Here is a 26,583-nt window from a genome sequence, read left to right as displayed (position 1 = left end):
AGAAACAGGAGAGCATTGAGCTCTACCTGCTCCCCAAGTCAAAAGCACCCCCTGGGGAGTGCACTACTCTGAGAGTAGCGAACAGTTTTGTCCCAGAACAAAAAGTTAAAAGTCAAGATCTTTCTTGTTCATGCTGGGATCTGAAGACGGAGTGTCTTCTACTTCTTAGAAAGAAGTATACTATGGAGAGGAGCAGTTCAGTTTACAGAACAAGTGCAAATTACCAAACCCAAAGCTTACCTTAACTAATAGGCTAATGGGAGATGTGATATTCACTGTTAACCTCCTGTTAATGGTTCCCCCTTCTTGGGGGAAAGGCATTTAGCATGGCATACGGGTGTCTTTGCTATTTATCTCTACTTCTAAGTGGTTCCTGGTTCCATTTTTTTTCCTCTTTTGATACTTTAGAACAAGTTTACCAATAGTCTTGAATGCAATATTTGTTTATTCCAAAAAAACATTTATAATAAAATCATTGTAGAAGGAGCTCTAAAAAAAAAAAAAAGACAAACAGGGGCTTCCCGGGTGGCGCAGTGGTTGAGAGTGCGCCTGCCGATGCAGGGGACACGGGTTCATGCCCCAGTCCGGGAAGATCCCACATGCCGCAGAGCGGCTGGGCCCGTGAGCCATGGCCGCTGAGCCTGCGCGTCCGGAGCCTGTGCTCCGCAACGGGAGAGGCCACGACAGTGAGAGGCCCGCGTACCGCAAAAAAAAAAAAAAGACAAACAGACGCAGAGACACATCATAAACAAATACATATGCGGCCACAACATCACTAATCATCAGGAAAATGCAAACCATAATGAGATATCACTTTATATCCATTAAAATGACTATTGTATTAAAAAAAGAATCATAAATATGGTGAGGATTTGGAGAATCCAAATTCCCATTGCTGATGGGAATGCAGCTGCTGTAGAAAACAATATGGTGGTTTCTCAAAAAATGAAACATACAACTACTTTATGATCCAATACCACTTCTGGGCATTTACCCAAAAAAACTGAAAGGAGGGACTCAGATATTTGGACCAATGTTTGTAACAGTGCTATTCTTATTTTCTCAAAAGGTAGAATTAACCAAATGTCCATCAATGGATGAATGGGTAAACAAAATATGATACATACATACAATGGAATATTATTCAGTCTTAAAAAGGAATGAAATTCTGACACATGCTGCAACATAGATGAACCTTGAAGACATTATGCTTAGGGAAAGAAGCCAAGCACTAAAGGATAAATATTATATGATTGCATTTATATGAGATACCTAGCGTAGTCAAACTCATAGAGACAGAAGGCAGAATGATGGTTACCAGAGGCTGGGGAAGTGGGTAATGGGAAGGTATGTTTTAATGGGTACAGAGTTTTAGCTGATGCAAGGGTTCTGGAGCTGGATAGACATGATGGTTGCACAACCATGTTAATGTACTTAATGCAGTGAATTGTACACTTAAAAATGGTTAAAAGCATACATTTTATGTTACGTATATTTCACCAAAATTTTTTTAAAAAGAACAAATGTGAGCAAAGGGGCAGAGTGGGCTTCAGTAAGAGTCATTCCATTTGCAAAGGGGGAAATTACACTGAAAATTGCTTTTGCCTGTTCCTTGCGGTCAAAACTTAACTTGTCCTTCATTTACACTGGCTGAAAAGTCTTCAAAGAAAGTATTTATGCTATCAAATCTTATCATAAAATCAGATAAGAATGTTTAGGAATTCAGAACATCAAAGGAAATTATATAATTTCATGGCTAATGTAGATAAATTTTTTTGTTTTATTGGCAGAGCCCACATCAGCTGTTTCCCCTGAGGACAGTGCAGCAATGGAACACTTTGGGGGGGTTCATTTTTATACATTTTTATACGCCAAATGGGGTAGAGCCATCGCAGAGGCACCACACAGGAGGATGGGCCAGCATTGAACACTACCTCAAGGATGCCAAGAGCAGGTGAGTGGAATAGAGTCAGGGCAGGGTCAGTGTGTACCTGGGCCACGGTCCAGGCTTGTCAGGCAAACACCCCTGGAATGGGTTTGTTATTTCTAACCAGTTGCTTCCTGCTTCTTTGCCTTTTGCCTGCTTTGACGAGGCCAGTCCAGTTGGTGTTTGTCAAATCAGGTTTAAAGCAAATGTATCCCTTACCCTTATTTTCTAAATATGATTGATAATTTTTAAAACTGGGGGAAAAAAGTTAGACCTGCATAACAACTCTTGTCAAAAATTCCAGTCATTGAAAATCTCCACCATGGCATGAGTCAAAAAAAGTACGCTTTCAAGTGGCATGATTCATTTATTTTTATGCAGACACCTGTAGCTTGTTACCTAATGCAGGTCTGGAACGTGTTTTACCTTGCTTGAGAAACCTGTAGTTCTCATCTCTTCATGCAGATGCATGTACTATTTCACACACTGCCATAGACCGCTCTATGGCTATTTGAGTAATTGAGATGGAAAACCTTCAAATTGTCATATTTGGGCCCAAGAAACTAAGGGACTTAAAAAATACCTTGGCATGACAGTAGTCTAATAAGATTATCCCTATTGAAGCAATTATTTTTGGTGAGTGCTATGACTGTCCTCGATTAGATGGCTTTTCAAATTTTCATTAGAGCCTTCAGCAAAGTTAAGTGATTTTTTCATCCTCACGATATGCAACAGAATTTCACACTCAGCTTTCTGTCAACATCTCAATCAACATCAAGATAGGATTATTGCTTATACTTTCATTTGGCCCTCTAGCTCATGGAGATAGCTGCCATTTCTGCAGAAATTTAAATGACCAACATTCTTCAGAAAGCCAAGAACTTCACAAAATTTTGTCCTCTTCAGTCTCGGTGACACTTCAAATAATGGTGACAAGGAATGTAAGTTTAAACGTCAGTTCTCTGAACAAGGCTCACTGCTCTAAAATATGTCTTCATTTTCCAGCTTCCCTTCTTGAGCCTTGAAAAGCTGCAAACAATTTGCAAGGGCAGAAATTACTAAGAGGTTCTTCTGTTTCTGGCACTGTTATAGATAAGGTGCTATGGACAACCTTTCCTCTGAAACAACTGAAAATGCTGGGTAAGGTTTTTAACAATCATTGAAAATGCATCGGGCTTCCCTGGTGGCGCAGTGGTTGAGAGTCCGCCTGCCGATGCAGGGGACGCGGGTTCGTGCCCCGGTCCAGGAGGATCCCACATGCCGCGGAGCGGCTGGGCCCGTGAGGCATGGCCGCTGGGCCTGCGCGTCCGGAGCCTGTGCTCCGCAATGGGAGAGGCCACAACAGTGAGAGGCCCGCGTACCGCAAAAAAAAAAAAAAAGAAAATGCATCAATGAACTGGCAATAAAGAAAGGCATCCACAGAGGCCAAACGTCAAGTGAAAGCAAGAAAGTGGAGATGGAAGCAAGCACAGAAGCTGGCTTTCACCCTGGGAGCAGGGCCCGACCCTGGCCACCTGAAGCTTCTGCTCTGACAGCTGCGTGGGGTGCAGGAACAAAAAGACAAAGACAAGGGCCCACCCAAGGTGGGAATCTAATAAGAGACACTGCAGAAAGCTGGGATGCCAAAGGCTCTCATTGTAAAGGTCTACCAGAAATAAACCTGCTTCACAGGTTGAGACAGAAAAGAAAAAGGTAGCTGGCTGGAAGGGAAAACAATTTGACTCCAAACATTTACAGCCGAAAGCTGACTCTTCTGAAGATTTGCTGTCCAAATGCACCCTACCTATGTTGTCCTACAAACCTCAAGTGAGTAAGTTAAAGTATCATGGGTCTGTATTGCCCACAATAGCCTAGAGAAAGCCAACACAAATCCTTGCTGGATAAGCTGAAAGGAATTATATACCAATCCTCAAAGAAATTCTACAAACGAAGCATGAACCTACAGTCACATATACATGCACAAATACACACACACACACACACACACACACACACGCACGCATATTACAAAGAAATAAGCCACCAATGCAAGAGCCATTAGAAATAACACACAGCAAAATCAAAGCCACAAAAATTTTAGATGTTGGACAGAGACTAAAAATTAAGTATTATTTAATTGTTTGAAGCTATAAAAGAGAAATTAAAAATATAAATTAGAGACAATAAAAATAATGGAGGTAGGGAAAGGAAAACTATTCATTTTATCAGTAAAAATATATTAATTAAAAAGGAAAGCTTAAAGGACTTACTAACAACAGAACAGGCCCAATTTAAGAAAGAATCAAGTGAACAGGAAAATGGATTTGAAGAAATTACTCAAAATGCAGCATGTAGAGACAAGGAGATGAAAAATATGAAAGATTAATGAGAGTCATGGAGAATAGAAGGAGAAAATAAGATATACATCTCATGGCAATTTATTTATAAGAGAGAATGAGGGGCTTCCCTGGTGACGCAGTGGTTGAGAGTCCGCCTGCCGATGCAGGGGATGCGGGTTCGTGCCCCGGTCCAGGAAGATCCCACATGCCGCGGAGCGGCTAGGCCCATGAGCTAAGGCCGCTGTGCCTGCGCGTCCAGAGCCTGTGCTCTGCAACGGGAGAGGCCACAACAGTGAGAGGCCCGCGTACCATAAAAAAAAAAAAAAAAAAAAAAGAATGAGGCAGAGGAGATAGTAAAGAGATATAGTTTCTAAAATTGTTGCAAGATACTAATCTTCATATTCAGAAACTAAAAGAAGGTATAGTGGTCATATATTAGTTACTTTAAAATAATAACCATTCATTGAGTGTAGGCACTGTAATAGCATTTTATATATGGAGTAATTTCACAGTCACACACAGGCTTCCAAAAATGTATCTTTATCTTTGTAAAACTCAATGTTGTGTTCCATCTCTAAGCCCCGTTCTGTCTTATGCAGACACTTAATCCAGTGGCTTCTACGTGAACTCAGTCTGTTTCAGTGACTTGTTGAAATCCTCTTCTCACCGTTCCCCTGCCCTTCTCTCCTGGAGGCATCTGTCTGTCTGTTTCAGTGACTTGTTGAAATCCTCTTCTCACTGTTCCCCTGCCCTTCTCTCCTGGAGGCATCTGTCTGTAGGGAGGGATCTGTCAGCTTCTTAATCTCAGTCAGCGGTTCTCAACCCTGGCTGCTCATTACCATCAACCAAGTCGCTTTTGAAATATGGGAAAGCCCAGACCCCACATATATTGATGGATACTCTGATGTCAAAGCGTCGGCGTGGAGCCCAGGCGTCCATATTTTTAAATATTCCACGTGGCTGAAAATCACTGATCTCAGCCCCATAGGGACCCTCTGTGACCTGAGGGACTGCAGGTCAACCTCAGCCCATCTGCTTCTCACCCCTGACCGTGAACAGCAGCCTTCTGTAACTTTAATGTGTGTATGAGCTCCGTGAGGTTTTTTTTTAAAATCGTTGATCCTGATATATAAGTTCTGGGATAGGGCCTGAGATTCCACATTTCTAACATAATGTCCAGGTGATGCTGATGCTGTGGTCTATGGACCCCACTTTGAGTAAATAGCAAGAGTGTACAAACTAAATCATCAATTCCCAATCTTGATTCCACACTGAAATCACGTGGGTAGCTTTAAAACATAGCGATGCCTCTTTCTGTCTCTCTTTAGAGACCCCCCAAGACTGAGAGGCTCTCCCTTAAACAAAGACCTCGAGTGATTGTAAATTTGATGTGTTGACTTGGCTGGATGACAGGATGCCCAGATATCTGGTTAAACATTACTTCTTAATGTGCCCATGGAGGTGTTGCAGAAGAGATTAGCATTTGAATTTGTAGAATGAATAAAGTATGTTGACCACCCCTGCCTCTGCCCCAATGTGAGTGGCCCTCATCCCAATCTGTTGGGGGCCTGCATAGAACAAAAAGGTGAAGGAAGAGAGGGTCTGCTCTCCTTCTGCCTGACTGTGGAGCTGGAACGCCAGTCGTCTCCTGCCCACAACACTCCTGGTTCTCAGGCCTTGTGGCTCTGGCTGGAGTCTCCACTGTCAGCTCTCTGGTTCTCAGGCCTTTGAGCTAAACCACCAGCCTCCCTGGGTCTCCAGCTTGCAGATGGTAGACCATGGGGCTTCTCAGCCTCCATAGTCACATGAGCCAATATCTTATAATAAATCTCTTTCCAGATATAAATATGCACCTCCTGGTTCTGTTTCTATGGAGAACCCTGACTAATAGGCCTAGGCAACCTGCTGACGCTGACTGTTCCCCTGGGGCTCTGGTGCCGGGGATCTGCTCAGACGGCAGCCTCCTGCCCCACCTCATCCTTGTTCCCACTCTAAAGCCCCTGCAGGCTCAGCAGCTCCCTTATTGCTGTTTTCTCTCACGCTTGCACCAAGTAATGTTTTCCTCCCACGTGGGGACCCTGGGATCTTTGAGCCGAGCTGCAGCCCCATCCCTCATTTGGAAGACGCCAGCATCTTGGGATGGCCAGTAATCACTCACCCCGTCCCTCACCGTCCTGCAGCCAAAAGACTCGGGCTTCTCAGGGGACCTGTGGGGGAGGGGACTTTTCTACTCTCACGTCCCCCAAACTTCACATGGGAGCATCTCCTGGAACCTTTTCCTATGCTCTCAGACTTCCTCCTGGCAGGATATGGACACCCCGCTAAGCTTTCTTTTGTTTTGTTTTGTTTTGCGTTACGCGGGCCTCTCACTGTTGTGGCCTCTCCCGCTGCGGAGCACAGGCTCCGGACGCGCAGGCTCAGCGGCCATGGCTCACGGGCCCAGCTGCTCCGCAGCATGTGGGATCTTCCCGTGTCCCCTGCATCGGCAGGCGGACTCTCAACCACTGCACCACCAGGGAAGCCCCCTCTAAGCTTTCTTGGTTTCTCCCCCAACACTCGCCTCCTCTTCAGCTGAGAGAGAGGTTCTTTATGTCTAGGAGGGGGTATAAGCAAGGAAAATCTTTTCTCCCTGTTCACATCTCCTTTGATGTCTGCTTTGTCTTACAGTGTCAAGGTGCCTTTTAAACTTAAAAGCAAAGAAGTTGGTACCAAGACACAGAGAATGCGTGTAACTTAGCCAAGGACACCCAGGCAGCAGGTGAAGAGTCAGGAACCAGGCGGCAGACACTCATCCCCAGCACATCCAGTGCTGTCACACCAGCCTCCCTGTCACCATGCCCTGTGTTTAAAGGAACATCTGGTACCTTTAAACTACACAGAGATTCTCCGCATGTAGCTCAAAGGGCTTCTGAAAGCTGTAGCTGGAGAAGAAGATGAATTCAATGGCCGAAAGAAAAAAAACATTCTGTCTTCCTTCCTTTTCACCTTAAACAACCCACGCATGTATGAGGAGCACAAAAGGCATTACTCCCCAGAATCTTCTAGCTGTGTACGCAGTGAACTAAAAAAAAGGAAAAAAAAATTTAACCATATTTTCAAAAGATTAAGGAGTTAATCATGACCTAAAGACAAAAGCTCAGCTTTCAAAACAAAACCTCTGTTAAAACATCCATTCTGACAGTAAGTGTTCCTGATGTTATATGTGAAAAATACAACATAAAATGTGGATGTATTAATAAAGATTAGAGGGGATAAAGTTTTGTGGTCACATTAAAAGTAACTAACATTACAGATTCTTATTCCTTTTCAGTCATCTTAGATTATCAGGCTCTAATCAACAATGATGTGTATTCAGCTGTGAGTCAAAAATACTTTTACAATTCATGTTCTTATATATATTCTGGTTTACTTAAGGCAAAGAATGATGTCGGATAATTCCAGCTGTGCCTACATGAGGCAGATGTTTCAGACTGAACAATACGGTATGACTGGGAAAACTGTTTTTTTATAATTTTTCATCTGCCACAAATCCTGAGTACATGGAAAGATGCAATATGAAAATATTTTGAAGCAGATAAAATTCACATCATTATGAAATCTCTCGGGAGTCAAAATTCAAGTCAGTAAAAACAGCAATTCTGGAACAAGTCTTTTCAGAACCAAAAATATTTGTTGCAGGAAGCTTTGTTATCCTTACTTCTTGCCCCAAAACTCTGGGAAGTTACGGCGAGTAGGGTGAGAAGCGATCTGATAATAAAGCTCTTGTCGGCTAGAGACTCACATATTGAGAGCAACCAAGGAATTAATGAGGTCCCCTGAGTTCATGAAGGGTTCACCTCATAACCAGAGAGATAGAAATTATTTTCTATGTTTGCACGACATCGGAGAAATAATTTCATTATAAGCCTTTCCTTATTACAATGCATAAAGTGTTTTTCAAAAAACATTCAATATGAGTATGTAATGTTCTCATTGTAATCACTGTATGTGTATCCATGTGCCTAAGTCTATGTCTTTTCAGTAGTTTTGATTTCTAATATCTCTCCTGTGTGCCATGATCAAGAATTATTAACAAGTGTTTGTGAAAAGTATTCTTTATGTTTATGAAGTTTTTAGAAGTTCAAAGCATGTTTCTTCTATCTGCACACAGCCTCTTAAACATATACATATATTTCCTGCTTAAGACAATTTCTTAGCAGGAATTAAAGAACTTCAGAGTGAGATGATCATCTATGTGCCCATGAGACCATGAGAAGTGATAGGTACTTGGATTCTATTGCTGAATTTAGGACCAAAATATGACTCGGGAGAGAGAGTGATGGGACAGCACAGGGGCTGAGGGACTGACTACATATATTGGAGTCCAGTAGATTTTCCACTGGCATCTGGCCTCCTCCCCCATCACAATAACTGGAGGGAAGTGGGGATTGATTGGTGTTACAGTGGGTGAACCTTCCCTAGGCACTATTGAATCAATTTCTCCTCATATGATACTTCTGAAGCCCCAAATACCCAGCATCTCTCAATTTAAGGCCTGTCTGCTCAGTCACAATAGTTCAACCAGAGCTGATATGCTCTTCCTGAATCCTCTGCTTACACTTCTCATGATGGATGGTAATTATCGAGTTACACTTTGGTCTATTCTGCTAGAATATGAGCTCAGGAATTCCTTGAGCTCAGGACTTGTGTCTCATTTGTTGTTGTATCCTTAATACTTAGAACTGAGCCAGGTACACAATAGATGCTCTGAAAATCTTTGTTGAATGAGTAGATTGCCATAACGGGAAGACGGGATGTGGGGAATCTATCCCTTAGGATGCTTTCAGCTAAGTAACAGAAAGCCTAACTCAAAGTGGCTTCAGAGTTCCCGGCAGTTCCATGGTAGCATCCAGGTCCCGGGTCCTTTCTGTCTCTCACTCTGACTTCCGTAGTGCCGGCTTTATGCTGGTTCTCTTCAAGTTTGCAGGGTGGCTTCCTGGAGGAAATAAGGCTGCACAATTCTCTGTTTGTGTTTGGAGCTAGAGTCCTTCCTTTAGCTGGATTGGGCCTCATCAGGCCACATACCCAGCCCTTAACCACTAGCTAACACCTGGGGCCTGGGTTCCTGAATCAGTAAGTAGCCAGGGGAGTGGGATTACCATAACTGATTTAAACTGATCGCGGTCTTCTCTGAAACAGACATCAATTCTCCAAACCTTATTGCTCTTCTACAATGAATGAGGGCTGGGATGGAGTTGAGAGAATGACACACAATGTCCACCATAGGGGTGCAGGTGCCAGTAGAGATCTAGATACACCATTAATTTCTAAGTAAAGTGATTGCTGTTGTCACGTTTTCCCAATCAGTGCTAGTCTTTTTACAAACACCAAAAAGTCTATATCAGATGTCTATGCTGCATCTTGGCAATGCCACACAACAAATGAACAAGCCCAGGGTTTGAAGTTTGGTTACTATTGCTTTTATGGCTGGGGATCCAGAAATTAAGTTCTACTCTATCAATAGATGTAGAAGAGCTCAAACCCAAGACAAGTCTCCTGGAGATTTGAAAGCACATTCAAGTATGAGAAGAACTTGCTTAGAAGGGATGGCACCTTGTCTGGGGTATTGAACTACTGGAGATCAGCAAGCAGGAGACCCAGGGGCAGAGTGTACTGCAAGGATAATGTGTAGGGAAACCTGGGGATTAGGGGATAACAAGATGCTTTTCCGGTAGTCAGTGATGGGAATTAGACAGTGTCACGGCCCAGACTGAGGTCTCATATAATAGCATCTACCTCTGTGTCCAGGATACTTCTATGCTATCTAGACTAATAAAGCATCCATGGGAGATAGCTCTTGACATATTTTTGTTGGTTCAAGGTTGGCCTGTTATTTACTCAGAGCTACTCCAGTTTTCACCTTTGCTCGTGCAAAGTCTGTTACCATGATTGGAAAAAGCCCTGGCAAACTGCCTGGTAAACTCCAGGCAACAGCTAAGGAGATTTTTACATTTTCTCTTTCATCTCTTATATAAAAGGAGAAGCAAGAGTATTTCTTTCCACAGAAGTGATAACAATTAACAATTGTTAACAATTAAGTGATAACACTTAAGTGTTATCACAACAATTAAGTGATAACAATTGACTTTACTGTTTCCCAAAGCAAGCGGAGTACACTTATGTCTCTTTTCAAGAAAACGAAAGTTATCCCAGAGTGCAAAGTGTACAAAGCTTAATACTCAGCATAGAAATGAAGTCTTCCAAGAAAATTGGATTTTAATCATTGCCCTGTTGTAATACTGGCAGAGCAATCTGTGGTCAGGAAGGGGCCACGGTGCACCAGAGAACCAAAGGCTACAGAGAGTTATCATTTCTGCTCAAATACCTTTTGTGAATTCACACAACAAATTATGTTTCATTTTTATGCTTCACAAAAACTTCCAGAAAAGACAGAGTTCTAAAAAACTAAAATCTCCTCCTCCATAAAAAACTCTTTCACATAAGCAAAGCTTTTATTTCAGCTTTTACAGTGCTCTTTGCCATTTTGTGCTTTGTCCTGAAATCTTATAAAACCAAGATTTGGCTCTTTTATAATTCATGGCATGTTATGTTTTCGACCCTTGGATTTTCTTTAGACAAGGAAAGTGATTATACACTTCAGTTCTATTGCATGGGGCAGAGGGTCTTTATTTTTCTATGAAAGCTGAGGATTTAGACTTTTCCTGATAAAATCAGGTACCTATACGCTGCTGTCTCAAAGTCTAGCAAAAAATATAATCATGTCACATTTTTTAAAACTAATTGGATGAGAAGGCAAGCTAAATCAGTAAAAAGTTTGAGTTACAGAAATACAATTTTATTTGCTTTCAAGCACAGATAAACTCAAGTCAGGTTAATCAAGTAGTGTCTGATAAAGGTCCTTTGAGGACTTGCTTTAGCAAATAAACAAGGATGAAGTGTAATTATCACAACTCATTGATTAGTATTCTTAAATACCACTGGTTTATGATTAGCTCACCAGTACTCCTGGTTTATTTTTATTTCACTTCAGTCTTGCTTGTGTAGGTGCAAACTTCTCAAGTTTATTTACTTAAGTACTTAAAAGAATCTCGAATCTTTTTTGCAATGTTAATTTGCTTAATAAAGCATGATTTCAACCATACCGCTTTGTAGTCAAGGTTTAGAGGGAATCTAAGCGTTAGAGGGGCCTGCAGCTAAATGATCTTTAACTCTGATTTGATGGTGCCCTTCAGTGAAGTGTGGTTTAGTGGAGGAAAAAATGAAAAGACCTGGGTTGGAGACAAATTATTAACCCTCTCTGATTTTATTTGCTCATCTGTTTGAGGTTGATCTATACCTCCAAAGACTGTATTAAGATGAAATAGCTTTTAAGTATGCTATAGCTTTCAAAATTGCTCTTTAAACAGGAAAGCACTATTCAAATGTTGGGTATTATTACTATTTCAAAATCTGGATTGCTGAAACTCAACCTAATGAGAGGTTTTTTTTTTTCATGTATGAAAAGAACTTGTTCAGTCAGCATTTTCCCAGGGTGAATCACTCCTTCTAAGTAAGGAAGCTTATTGGGAACTCATCTACCTTTCCCAGGAGTCCAGAGGGCTACCCTGTTTGCAAAGTGTTATCCAGGGGGTTCAGAAAAACAAACTTACCTCTCCTGGAGCAGCCAGACTAAGGTCTGTCTTATCCAAAAAGCCTGCTGTGATGATTTCATCTCAGTTATCTCTCTGCCTCTTCTGTGATTAGATAAAATTCAACAATTACTGAAAACCCTCCAGGGAAAAGACCACTTTGCTGGGTGCTGAGGTAGAGGGTGAGAGGGTGGTAGGACCTGAGATGGAAAGAGGGCTCAAGGGCACAGCCAACAGTCCACTGGCCCAGTCCTCTGGAATTCGCGGTCTGCAGAAGGACACTTGTTGGACGTTCCCACCCTATCAGGCAAGTAGGGGTAAGTGCAAAATAGAGATATAAAATGTGTATAGAAAGGGGAGATTAATTTGGCCTGGGAATGTCTAGGAAGACTTCTTAGAGGAGATGGGATTCTAGCCACATCTTGAAAAAATGTATGGGATCTGGGGAAGACAGCTGCCTTCTCACTGTGTCCTCACGCGGCCTTTCCTCAGTGCATGGGCTTCGAGCAAGAGAGGTCTCCTGTTTCTTCCTTTTCTTATGAGGGCACTAATCCCAACACGAGGGTCTCACCCTCATGACCATATCTAAATCTAATCACCTCCCAAGGCCCCACTTCTGAATACCATCACATTAGGGGTTGGACGTCAACATATGAATTTTTGGAGGGGGTAGATATAAACGTTCAGTCCATATCAATAATGTGTGCAGTAAACTCAGGTCCATGCAAAAGGCAGGACTGCTGTTGGCTCTGTACCAGAAGGAATAGTTAGGGCCCAGCTCCTTGTTTGAAACAGGGGTGGAAAACTGGAACTACAGAGAATAAAACTCAAGGTAATAATATCTCAGAAAAGAAAGCAGTCACGTATTTTATAGCTTTTCTCATATGGCTGTATTTTGCTTTATTTTGATCGATTTTTCAACCTCACCATATTGTATGTACCTTAAGGCCAATAAGTAGGTTTTACATCTGTTTATCCTCTATGGCACTTAGGCGAATTATATGATCAGGGTAAGCATACATACAAACGCACACACACACACACACACACACATACACACCCCTCAAAGGACATAGAAATAAACAAGAACTTCAAAGTCACAAGAGTTTCTTATTTTGTAAGCTATTTCTTATTTTTCTTATTTTTTTATATTTTTGTATTTTTTATATTTTTATTTTTTATATTTTTATAAATATTTATAATATTTTTTATATTTTTCTTATATTTCTTATTTTGTAAGCTCCTTTTAGTGTTAAGTGATGGAGAAATTCATACTTAGTATCACTGTAAAAGGTTTTAATTTGCTGAGTAACCTTCACACAGGAAACTTACCCAATAGAAAAGTTATCAGATACTGCAAAAAGACCATGGTCCCTTGAAGCCACATTTCTAAAGGTTGCAGTGGTTGGGAGCCAGGGGGATTAGTAAATTGAATGTCTTTATTACCATTATAACCAAGCAAAGCTAAAGGATCCCCTTCTTTCTCACATAGGCACACACAGAAATATAGATACAGACATAAGCTGACTAGAATTCTAAATAGAGCGTGTATGAGATTCCTACGGCTACTGTAACGAAGTAATACAATCTTGGTGGCTTGTAAAAATAGAACTGTATTCTCTCATGCTTTTGGAGGCCAGAAGTCTGAAATTAGTATCATTGGGCTAAAATCAAGGGTCAACAGGGCTCTCTCCTTCCAGAGGCTCTAGGTTCTAAAATGCCTTCCTGGACTCTTTTAGGTTTTAGTGGCTCTGGCATTCCTTGGCTTGTGGCTGCCTCACTCCAATCCTCAAGGCCAACGTCCTCAAATCTCTCTGCTCTGTCTTCACATCACCTTCTCCTCTGTGTGTTAAATCTCCTTCTGCCTCCCTCTTATAAGGATATGTGTGACTGCATTTAGGGCCTACCTGGATAACCCAGGATAATCTCCCCATCTAAAGATCCTTAATTTAATCACATCTGCAAAACATTTTTTTTCCGTATAAGGTAACATTCACAGGTCCCGTTGATTAGGACATGGATATCTTGCAGGGGCCACTTTTCAGCCTACCATAGAGATGTTCTTATGACCAACCCCAGGGACCCCATATTATAATTATTAATGGGATGATTATCCAGTGTGTAGGCTATTTGGGCTTTTGCTTTCCTTCTCCATTTCTCTTTTTTCTGCCCCATTACCCTAGGAGTTGGGAGACGAAACTCAAAGAAGTCAATTTAACAATTATCCACTCCAGTCAAAGGTTGATGAAGAGCTTCATTAGTTGACTAAAATGAAAATCATATTACCTGGGATTTATTTATTTCTTGCCTAATTGAGTTCAGCTAATCAAGAATCAATGATATATGTTCAGTAGAGAACACAGAGGTAGGTCAAATAAATCCTTTATTTTCTTTCTGTATTTTCTTTAGGCTTTTATATTGCTAGTTTAGCAAATTGCAAATTAATAAGCCATGGAGAAGTGGATTGTGAAATTCTGACCTAAGAGGCAGGTTCCGTTTCTATTTACTCTGCATTTACTCTGACCAGTCACTTCACTTCATTGTGGGAAGTTTGAAAAATGAAAATAATGGTTATATTTACTTTCTGTATGTCGTATTAGGATTCTTTAAAGACAGCAGGTGTAACGGATTCATATTCATTTTGTACAAAAGCTTTAGAAAATAAAGCATTCTAAGTGTGCTTTTGTGTTTCTAATGAAATGTTTAAAACTGTGGTTTAAATTTTTGTAAATTCATTCATTCACTTATCTGTTTATTCAGCAAATATTTACCCAGTGCCAATGACCTGTCTGCCACTGTTCTGGTGGCTGGGTACTTTAAAAGCCTGAATGTGCCTGTAGGACTCTAAAAGCATGGCTTAAATACTGAGAGAATCTAGTTGAATTAACGTATGTTGGTTTGCACTCCTAAGAAGAAGGGTGTTAGAGAAATCTGAGTTATGGGCCTTCGCTTGCTCCTTTGAGTTTCAGGCAGCAGTGGCAATGGTGAGCAGAACATAGAAGTACCTCCTTCTGATTCCTCCCAGCCTGGCTGCATCGGAAAATAGCCTCCAGCCAACTAGGATGGAGACTGGAAGGCATGCCTTTGGAGGGTTTAAATTTATGTTTCAACAGTCCCATGTGAAATAAAGGTCTGGTCGATTAACCAGTTGATTGAATCAATGAAAAGAGCTAGTCAAAATTTTCCTAACTCTGGAAAGGATTTTTTTTCATCTAAATAACCCACTGTAAAAGCCTAATACATCAATCAACTGAATAGTGATCATTATCAGGATATCGGTTTGACAAAGTTTATGTGATTTTAGTGCTAAGTAGACACAAACTCAAATCTTGCGTAGATATAGCCTCCCTTTCTTCTGTACATCCTTCATGGCCTGACTTTGTATGCTTATAATTTTTATTATTAAATAACTATCTATTTTAATGATAAACTCATTTCTTTCTTTATTAAGACTATTTACAATTCAGTCTATATTAGGATGGTTGACTTTCTTAATTGCTTGGTATGCACTAAAACCAAGAAGCAAATGAATGTAACTTAAGGAGAAAACAGAGCTAGCAGTTGAGAGGAGGATTAGGAAGGACGTGGCACCATCCTGGTACTGACCTGTGTCTGACCCAGAAAACAAATTCTCTCCTGTTTGGAATGACGAGGCTATTGTTTGGCAGGGAAGACTGCCTCTACTAATTCATGGATTTCTTTTCTTTTTTTTTTTTTTTTAATGTTGAGCCTTCTTTCAATTTATTTATTTTTATTTTTGGCTGTGTTGGGTCTTCATTTCTGTGCGAGAGCTTTCTCTAGATACGGCGAGCGGCGGCCACTCTTCATCGCGGTGCGCGGGCCTCTCACTGTCGTGGCCTCTCCCGTTGCGGAGCACAGGCTCCAGACGCACAGGCTCAGTAGTTGTGGCTCACGGGCCTAGTTGCTCCGCGGCATGTGGGATCTTCCCAGACCAGGGCTCAAACCCCTGTCCCCTGCATTAGCAGGCAGATTCTCAACCACTGCGCCACCAGGGAAGCCCCATTGATTTCTTCTCCTCCTAGAATGTGAATATAACATTTACTTCAAGGATAATTTCTGAGTGTCAAAGACAAAAATACTAAGGTATTTGCTTGACATTTCCATACACCAAACGTCCTATCTACTTTTTTACCAAGAATTTGATAGTATCCAAAGTGGGTGGCTGGGTTTTACCTATTTGCTCACGGGTGTTTTAAGAAAATCATTGAGTACAAATAAGTATTTATTGGGACTCAATAGTCAGTTCCCAGCTTTCCGTTGTCTTCTCCTTCCCGACAGCCCACAACTTCTTTTTCAGAATTATTGATCAGGTGATAGTTTTATTACTTAGCTTCAATGTATTGGATCTAGGCTGTCCAGATGACCTGACATGGCTAGGAAGGATTATACCTTGCACTGATGTGACAGTAGGGGGACAGATGGGAGGATGCCAAGGGCTCTAGGTGAAGCAGAAAGGAGCAGACACTGGTTCTGCCCATTGCTAGCTACCTGATGAGGGCCAACAGATCTACCCTTTCTGAACTGCCAATTTCTCCACTATAAAATGTAGGCAGTGATAAGCCCAGTGATCGCTGGGTTGACGTACTGAGTCAAATGAGGGTCTTCATTTACCTAATGTGCACAGTAAGTGCTGACTTGATAGGGCTTATCTATATCCCGTTCTTTCAGTCCCAACCAGCCCTCCATACCTTGCCATGAGGAGAATTAAGTAGAAGAGAGTCTTTTGTTTGACAGGCACCCTTTCTCTATCAAGCCTATACTTTTTCTCTGGTGAGTGGGTTTAACTAGTGCAGGTTTTACCTTTCCGTCTTGACTGTGAATTAATTCCTTAATGGTACGGATTTTGTCATACTCACCTTTGTATGGCCACCATCTTGCAATGTATAGCTGTTTGTTTCACACGTGTATGCTAAAATGAAATGAAAAATAGATGTAGAACCCACCAGAAGGTTGTTTCTCTTCAAATATGAGTATAGATGAATTTATGCATTCACGCGTGCATCAGATTGTATTGAGTACTTTTTATGTGAAAGATGCCCAAGCTCCTCTTATCAGCTGTAACACGCTTCAGATCTATAGAAACCCATGAAGGAAAAAAGTTGAGCCCATGAAGGAAAATAAGCATAGCCATTTTTAATGACTTATCTGAGGTAGTTCAGCTATTTGAATACCTTTTCACTGCAAAACACTACTATCCATCTATGTAGGTACCTTTTCTTACCAGGATCCTCTCACGTACTGAAGCCCCAGTCAGCTTCAGTTGAAATTTTCACTGTTTTGAACAACTCATTCCTCATTTTCTTTGCCTTGAGGAACTCAGAACACTCCACATACCTTTACTGTCTTCTCTGCAATCTTGCCTGTTCTATCTCAACAATCTGTTAACTCCAGACCGTCTTTGCATTGCATCATCTGAGAGAATAACTCACTAGCAAGTGAAACTGCCTTTGTCCCAAATGATAAATAGTAGTAGTAATTAACAATAACAAGAGTATGGCTAATACTTGCACAGCACTTACTCTGTACTAGGTGTTATTCTAACTGCTTTACACTTAACTCACATTCTCCCTCTTAGGTAGGTAATACTATCCCCATTTTGCAGGTGAGAAACCTGAAGTTAAGTAACTTGCTCAAAGCCCTATATCTGGGAAGCAGTGGAGCTAGAATTTGAACCCAGGCAGCCTATCAGAATCAGTGCCTATACCCACCAGGCTCTACTGTCATAGGGTTCAACGAACAACTGCAGGTCAGCTACATTCAGAGCTTAATCTATACACAGACAGGGGCTGCATTATTCAGGGGAATTTGTAGGGAAGGACCTTGGAATTTGACAGGGACTGCATTATGTGGGAAAGTCCTTTGAACACTCCCAGGACTCTGGGAGTATCATCTAGTTAATCTGTAGACCTCGAGGGAGTCCATGTTTCTGCTGTATGGCCATGATACCTAGCATGAGCACTGTATTCAGGTGCAGCCCAAGATAGGGCTGTAGTCTGTAGTAGATGCTCAGAAAGTACTAGCAAAATGCAAAGGCATTATTAGATACAAAAGGGAGAGAGCTTCAACCTTCATGGCTGTAGCCAGTAGACCTCCCTCTTACGAGATAAGGAATTATAATGTCAATGTTGCTTTTCTGTAAATCCTTGTACTCAACATAATATGGTGATGTTCTCAAACTGAGTACAGGTGTCTGCTGCACCAAGCGTATTACTCATGGCCACTTTATTTACACTGGATTATTGTAATTTAAGTTGGCTGCCGTTATAGTTTGATGTTCAGCAGCTTGCAAACTTGTTTAGCCAATAGAAACGAAGAAGTTTGGAGTCCAAGAGGAGATTCTTGTTTCCAATATGTATGCAATAGAGTGATTTGGTGTAGGGGTGTCAATCTGATTACTTCAATATCTGTTACCTGAATAGCTCAAAAGGAAATAGAGTCTGTTTCAGTCTTATCTTGTAGACTGTTATAAAACCAAATGAAATCACGTCTATACACTGTCTTGAGCTTTTTGGTGGAAAATACATTATAACCAGTGTGTCTTCTTGTTATACATAATAACTTGTTGCTGGTAACAAGCTCAAAATTACTTGACATGGAATGTGATCGGGAAATTAATGTCAGCCTCCTTTGCACTTATTTTTGGAAATGGCCAATTTTCTAAAATAAGAAATGGAAATTTCCAGGGGCAAGTGTAGAAGATTAGAATAAAGTTTTCCTTTATTTTAAAATTCTTCCCCAAACTAAAGAACCAAAACCAACTCTGTGTGTTGGGGGAGGGGGTATAATTCTCATGAATCAACTGGGTCCATTGATTTCAGGAACTATTCAATCCCTATATGATGGGGGAGGGGGAGGGTTACTGCTCTTCTCTTGGTGTGGTTTCTATTTCCGAACTACTTACTATGCTCTATTCTTATCGTACACATTGATACATACCCTGAGGTTCTTTCTACACTTGCAAAGTGGACTGAGGAGCAAGCCACTACTGAAGATGACCTGAGTCACAGTAACGTGACAAAGGTGTTACGACTTTGTGACCGTATCAGATCTTGGCACAGTGGGAATAGGCAGAGGCCGGTTCTGGGCCTCTGGCTCAGTCACTGGGATCCAAGGTCATCTGCGACCACGGAGGCAACGTCACGAGCAGAAGCCTAATCGCCACGACTGATCAGGCAAGGCAGGCACGGGTAGCCCGACCAGAGCCTTTCGAGAGGCCACAGTCCAGGTGTGAGGCTGGGGTGGGAAATGGAAGCGTGACCAAGGACCTGGCATAGAGAGGCCTGTGTGGATTTAGCAGAACCTTCTGTGGCCGTTTTAACTGACTTCTATGCCTACAGGCTCAGGCAGAGGCTTTCACTGTGAGGCAACTCACAAGCACCTGATGAACTCTGGCCAGATACTTTGGGCAAACAGAAGCAATTGTACAGATTTGTATAGGAATTGTTCACTTTATGTGGCTGAATAAAGCCTGGGACCAGAACTTTGTTCAATAGAAATAAGATACGCCTTCCAGGATTTTCTGAATTTGTGTCTCAATCAATTTCATTAAAACAGAGCAAAGTCACTCAACAGGACAGATATGAGAAGTAGCTGATACGAATGGAAACTCACCCAGAGTGCTGTCTGATGGATGTTGATAACACCAATCCAAGGTAGGCCAAAGGTCTGTGTGTCCAGGCGAGGTGAGGTCAGGTGCTCAACACAAGGTCAGAGGAGTGCAGGGCTTAGGGGAGCCTGGCCAGCAGGAAGGATCATTACCGTCCGTTTCACAATTCGACCTTGGATCTAAAGGGTCTGGTGTGGATGGCCCTGAAGAAGTTTGCATTTCCTCTGCTTTTGGCCAAAGGTGGATTCCCTCATTTGAGTCCTGAGATTGGAAAGAAAAATAAAAGACCTTAACAATACAGTTCAAAATATTTCACCTTGTGGAATAAATGAATTTGATTGAACCATGTGAAACTGTCATCTGTGACCTTAACAAATTCTTATTGCTCAGACATTCCTGTTAAGTGTTGTTCAATCACATTGGCATTGTTGATTTATTTATTGCATCAGTGAAAGAAACAGAAACTAGTAAATGTAAACACATCAGTTAGAGGATGTTTCTCACTCAAGGGATTTATTAGTAGAATGACCTTAGAAGTTGTTATTTCAAGTCAGACAAAGCTGTATAAAGAATCCAAAATTCAATCGAATATAATGTTAAGTATTTTAAAGTGCTGTATGGTCCTAAAACAAAAGAATGAGAGAATCCATCAAGTTCCAACATCTTTAAAATGGCATTTCTGTGATCCCATCCAGTTCAAGGTGTAGAGTTAGAAGGAGAACGACATTTATTTGTCTTAAGGGTTTACCAACTTGAGTGGGAGCTGCGGGCTCTTAGTAGTTGACAGAAGAGCAGTTCACGTGCTTAACTTGAATCCAGGGGAGGGGCAGGTGATCACTCCCCTCTTGAATTGAAGGTACCCTTGACGAAACATCTGTAAATAGGTTAAGCACCCCCCACTTGGAGTCACAAGAGAATCCAAGCAGCTTCCCACCTAAATCTCTATAGTAGATATCATCAGTTGCAACAAAACTGGCCACTAGCAGCCTGAGGCCCTCCTGTGTATAATGACCAGATGAGGGGTACATTTCAGAGGACTCTGGAGCTCAGCCCAGGAGGTTTCCATTCTCTTTCAGCTACTGTCTTCCAACACCTGGAGGGCACTTGCTGTCACCGTAGACCCCTTCTCTTCCGTGTCTTTTCTATGCAAAAGGCCAACAATGGACCCTCACCAACATAGCCATACTGGCCAGGAGACAAGGCTACAAAGATGATTCTGGAAAAAGTCTGCCTTGGCCCCAACTAAGTGAACCCTGTGAAATTCTCTCGACCATCCTCAAAGACACAAGCATTTCATTGTGAGCTGGCCCTACGTCACTTCCAGAGACACTTGGATAACAAACCACAACCACATCCGATTTACCATTCAAACTAGATGAGGCTAGTATCCCAAAATATTTAAAAAACCAAACAATCTGGTCTTTGGTATAAACAGACTTATTTGTTAGTCTTCAGCTGGGGAGGTAAACCCACCCATGTGCCACCATTAAGGGGTTGACAAACTCAATTAAAACTGTAATATGTACTTAGAACATTTCTCAGTAATCTGTGAGGTCCATACCAGATGGATCTAGAATGTCCTGCACTTCAGATATTGACATTGAAATAGATGAAAAATAACTTTGTTAAGGCTTTTTTCATTGTTCCCATAAGAAAAAAAAAGATGAGGCAGATTCGTGCAAATTTTGGAGAAAATTTAAGACCTCAGAAAAGTCCTAGAGGACCTTCCACAGCCTTGTGGCAGCTTCAGAGTAAGAGGTAAATGATTTAACCAAGACCACAACCAAGTTTTGAAGAACTGTATAAGGAGGCAGAAGACACAATCTCAGGGCTATTAGCATGAACCGGAAAATCACCAGGCTAATACCAGTTGTAGGGTGCACAGGTTTTGCTTGCAGCTGTAGTTTGCTGCTCGCTAAGTAGAAGATCCTTCTTCCTTCTTCTCATCTTGATCATTTTCCCTCAAGTGTCTCTTACAGTGATGATGAATAATCATAATCCTTAGAAAGGTATGATCATAGCTTCATGACTATATAGATTTAAGTGTGGATTCGTACACCCAGGAGCAGGTTGACAAGAGAGACCAGCCCCTCCATCATCAAAATAACTTGATAACCCATATCATATATTCTAAATGTTTAAAACATAGCTAACAAAAATATTCCTGATTTTTCACTCCCTCAAGGTCATAGCCCTTTTGTTCTTCAGTAAATACTGTGACTCCCTTTCTTTTAAAATGAATACCTGAATTTCTCTTCGGATATATACCACACTTTGTTTATTACCCTTGCTTTCAAAATGTATGCTTGGATCTGGTTTCAAAACATGGGCTATGGGACGCAGTGGTTGAGAATCCGCCTGCCAATGCAGGGGACACTGGTTTGAGCCCTGGTCCGGGAAGATCCCACATACTGCGGAGCAACTAAGCCCGTGAGCCACAGCTACTGAGCCTGTGTGCCACAACGACTGAAGCCCGCGCGCCCTGAGCCCGAGCTCTGCAATAAGAGAAGCCACCACAATGAGAAGCCCGCACACCGCAACGAAGAGTAGCCCCCGCTCACAGCAACTAGAGAAAGCCCGCACGCAGCAACGAAGACCCAGCAACGAAGACCCAGCAACGAAGACCCAATGCAGCCAAAAATAAATAAATTTATTTTTAAAAAAACAAAAACACGGGCTAGAGTTTATATTATATGTTTGGTAACTTGTGAGTACAAAGACCTAACTAACTTCCCTTGTGGACTGCGGAACAGTTTCCAGAAAGGTGGTGAGGAGGGAGGCTTAGGTTATAGTCAAAACAGAACATTTTTAAAAACAATGTGTTAAGAATTCAGATGAGGTAGTGACCTGACTCCTAGCTGGTGGATGCTCCTTCATTTCTTCTTGCATGCAGATTTTTTTAAGCAAAAGCCTTTTTTAAAAAAAAAAAAATCACTAGTAGAGGGAGCATTTGCTAGCATAGATCTTTAAAAGACTTTAAAAGGTTATTTAATGTGTTCATAAATTTGAAGCATGAAAGTGTGAACAAAAGTGTCATGGAGACCTGATTCCAGGTACTGTTATATTTTCATCTCTTATGTTAACAATAGCCATCTGTGTTGTATTCATATAACAAATTGGAAGAAAGTTGGTATCAGACAGGCTGAAACAGTTTTTAAATAGCAAGAGTGAGGGCAAAGGGCAAAGCCACTTAATGAATCAAGTTATGTTTTAGAGCACTCATTCACTCATGCACTCAGCATTTATAGATTGCCTTCTGCGGGCCAGACCCCATGCCCAGCACCATAGTTATAAAGCTTAGTAGGGTGAGATAAAGAATAAAAGTACTAAATGACAAGCAGAACAGTGGAAAGATTGACAAGTTATAAGAGTAGGGCAGAGAAACGAGTGCTTAATTCTACTTGGGAGAAATCTCTCAGAGAAGATCTCTGGGACCTTGAACTGATTTGAAAGCATGAGAATTTTTTTCCATTGGGTTTTAGAGGGAAGGAACAAAGAGATTCTAGGAGAGACAAGCACATGTTCAAGTGCATGATTCAGCATGGCATGTGTATGAAATTTCAACTATTTAATATTATTGGAGCAAAGTGTGCAGAGGACAGAGCAGCAGTTGATAAGGCTGAATTTTAGTTAATATCCAATCTTAAGTCACTACTGTTGTCTGTCTCTTCTTTATTCTTTTTCCCAATTCAACAACTAGTTTCCTTTATTACCTTTCCATTTTCTCTGCAATTCCCTAAAAAATGGAGTCAAGGCAAATGTTTTTAAGGGTCATTGAATTAAATTCCAGATACGCAAGGAAATGCTGCCACCTGCTACTCTCAGAAACCGCCTCCTTGTGCGTCGATGTGTCATGCCATCAAATATTCCAGTAGGATTGCTAAGGTGATGGCAGTCTTCTTCAGGGATGCAGAGTCAGAGTCCCTATCCCAGCTTCTCCCTCTGTGAGCTCTGTGCCCTGAGTAAATTACTGTAGCTGAACCCCAGTTTCCTCTTCTGTGAGATCTGGGCAGCTTCACAGGGTTGTTGTCTTAAATACCATGCAAAGCCCTCAGACAGAGCCGGGCATGGAGCAAGCACTCTGAAAGGTGGCTGTAGCATTGGGGTGGGGATTCATGTCCACACAGGCTTCGGAGCCCAAGCCCCACTCTGCAATCTTTAAGCAGCAAAGCAACACTGCTGCTCCCGTGGGAGAGAAGGGAGAAAGCTGAACGTGGTCCCTCCCTTGTTGTACGGCAGGGTGTATTCATTTCCTGTGACCTCTGTAACAAAACCCCACAAACTGAGCGGCATAAAACAACAGAAATTTATTCTCTCGCCATCCTGGAAGCTAGAAGTCTGAAATCGAGGTATTTACCAGGTTGGTTCCTACTAGAGGTTCTGAGAGAGAATCTGTTTCATGCTTCTCTCCTACCTTCTGGTGGTGGCTGACATCCCTTGGTTTGTAGGTACATCAGTCCAATCTCTGTCTCCATCTTCACATGGCGTTCTCCCCTGTGTGTGCCTGTATCTCTGTTTTCTCTTCTTTTAAGGACAGCAGTCATTGGATTAGGGCTCACCCCAATCCAGTATAAACTCAATCTTTTTCCAAATAAGGTCACATTCACAGGTGCTGGGATTTAGGACTTCAATGAATCTTTTGGGGGACACCATTCAAACCATAATGTAGGGTGGAAAAGAAATAACATCGTTTCTGTTTAGTGTTCCACTTCCTGCAGTGCCCTGGAACACCTTGTACCCTTTGTCTTGGCAAAGGGACAGCAGGGAAGAGAGAGCTTTTCCCACAGAAAACCTACGATCATTCAATCTACACCAAGCAACACTTGGACCAGTCCATGGGAAAGCAGAGCAGTGCCTGGCAGGATTTTGGATGAGAGCTTATTTCTCTCTTTCTCGTTGATAGTTTCAGAAAGGAGGACTTAGGTTGTCCAGTGACCATTTCTACATCTTCTTTCCTTGAGCCTCTGTCTTGACTGACGGCATGAAAATAAAAGAGCATGTTGAAATGCCTCCTGAGCTGAAGGATAGTGCAATGGACACGTAGAAAATTGTCCCTGTGAAATATGCTATCTGCTTCCAACTCCGCCCCATTCAGGTAGGAAGAGGTTCAAAGTGTTCATCATATGGTATCTTTATTAAAACCTGCTCAACTATCTGAGTTAACACTCTAGCTTTAGATCAGAATGGATAAGACTTTTTGGTTATGCTTGTCAACACCCAAAAGTTGGTACAGGCATATCTTGTTTTATTGTACTTCACAAGATACTGTGTGTTTTTTTGTTTTGTTTTGTTGTTTTACGAAGTGAAGGTTTGTATTAACCCCACATCCAGCAAGTCTATTGGCACCTTTTTTCCAACAGCATTTGCTCACTTCGTGTCTCTGGGTAACATTTTAGTAATTCTCAAAATACTTCAAAATTTTTCATTACCATTATATTTTTTCTGGTGATCTGTGATGTTTAATGTTACCATTGCAAAAAGATTACGACCCACTGAAGGCTTAGATGATGGTTAGCATTTTGTAGCCATGAAGTATTTTTGAATTAAGGTATGTACATTTTTTTAGACATAATGCTATTGCACACTTAATAGACTACAGTATAGTATAAACGTAACTTCTGTATGCACTGGGAAACCAAAACAATTCATGTGACTCGCTTTATTGCAATATACGCTTTATTGCAGGGGTCTGGAACCGAACCTGAAGTATCTCCGAGGCACACCTCAATTATTTTATTTTCTTCTTGGTCTGTTAAACTTTTCTATGTCTGTCATGAGAAATAACATTTGGAAAGAAGGACATACAGGGCATTAAGAATATCAAATTATTTGCATGCATGATTAAAACTTTTAAAAAATCATTTAAGATAGCAGAATTGCTTTGAAAAAAAAGGTTTCAATCCTGAACTGTGAGTGCATTTCAAGATTTTGGGATGAAGACCAGGTGCCTGTAGCAGCTGTCTGAATTTTGTCATGATCAGCAATGACGCAAAATCCTGTAGTAGCAACCCTTGCTGACATGTCTTAAAATGTATGACAGTTAAGGGGACTCCTCCCCAAATTCATCTTGGGCACTATTTCAATTATTGTTAAATTGATTTTACCTTACAGATAATCAAAAAAAGTAGACCATGGAGTCTGCATTATTGGCTTATTGAATATAATTGTTCAGCCTTTCTTTGTCGTTATAAAAGAAGAATCAAAGGCATACAGCACAGAATTCTCTGGAAGCAGCATTGCACTTCTATTTCCCATATGTATCTTATTGGGTCCTTTTAAATTGTTCAGAACCCTCAAGAGGGGCCACGTCCACATCAAATCACTTTGACCAAACAAAGGTGTAATTAATACTGATCTTTCAGCCTAGTTTGACAACAATATCTGATCTAAAGTACAAGTGTGAAGTCAGCCTACAAAGGATTAAAGCTGCTACATGGTATAGCAGCAGGTCAATCTTGCTTCAAAGATGAAACAAAGTCCAACAAAAGACCAACAGGTGTTTAAAGCCTGGTAAGTTAAAGGTGTTACAGTAAATATAGTATTGAAAAAGTCATAGCCAGAGCTTCGGTTGAGACTTGTTAATTATGACAATAAGAGGAAAAAGTTGGGTTTTGATGTTGCTGTACTGTCTTAGTCTGTGCAGGGTGCTATAAGAAAAATACCATGGACTAGGTGGCTTATAAACTCAGAAATTTATTTCTCCCACTTCTGGAGGGTGGGAATTCCAAGACCAAGGTGCTGGCAGATTCAGTGTCTGGTGAGGAGGGCCCACATCCTGATTCATGAGCATCTTTTCACTGTATCCTCACGTGGCAGAAAGTACAGGGACATCTCTGGGGTCTCTTTTATAGACATTAATCCCATTCATGAGGGTTCCAACCTCATGACCTAAACAACTCCCAAAGGCCCCACCTCCTAATACCAGCACATTGGGGGTTAAGAATTCAAAATATGAATTTTGAGGGGACACAAACGTTCAGTCCACAACATGTCCCAGGCATATTCCAAGAATTCCCTTAACTTAGTTTTTTCTAATGCTCAGAGATCTTTAAGATGACATCAATATGGCTGACACATAAAGGT

The sequence above is a fragment of the Globicephala melas genome, chromosome 11 (genome assembly GCF_963455315.2).
Source record: "Globicephala melas chromosome 11, mGloMel1.2, whole genome shotgun sequence".
NCBI lineage: Eukaryota > Metazoa > Chordata > Mammalia > Artiodactyla > Delphinidae > Globicephala > Globicephala melas.
Note: the sequence above shows the minus strand (reverse complement) of the source record.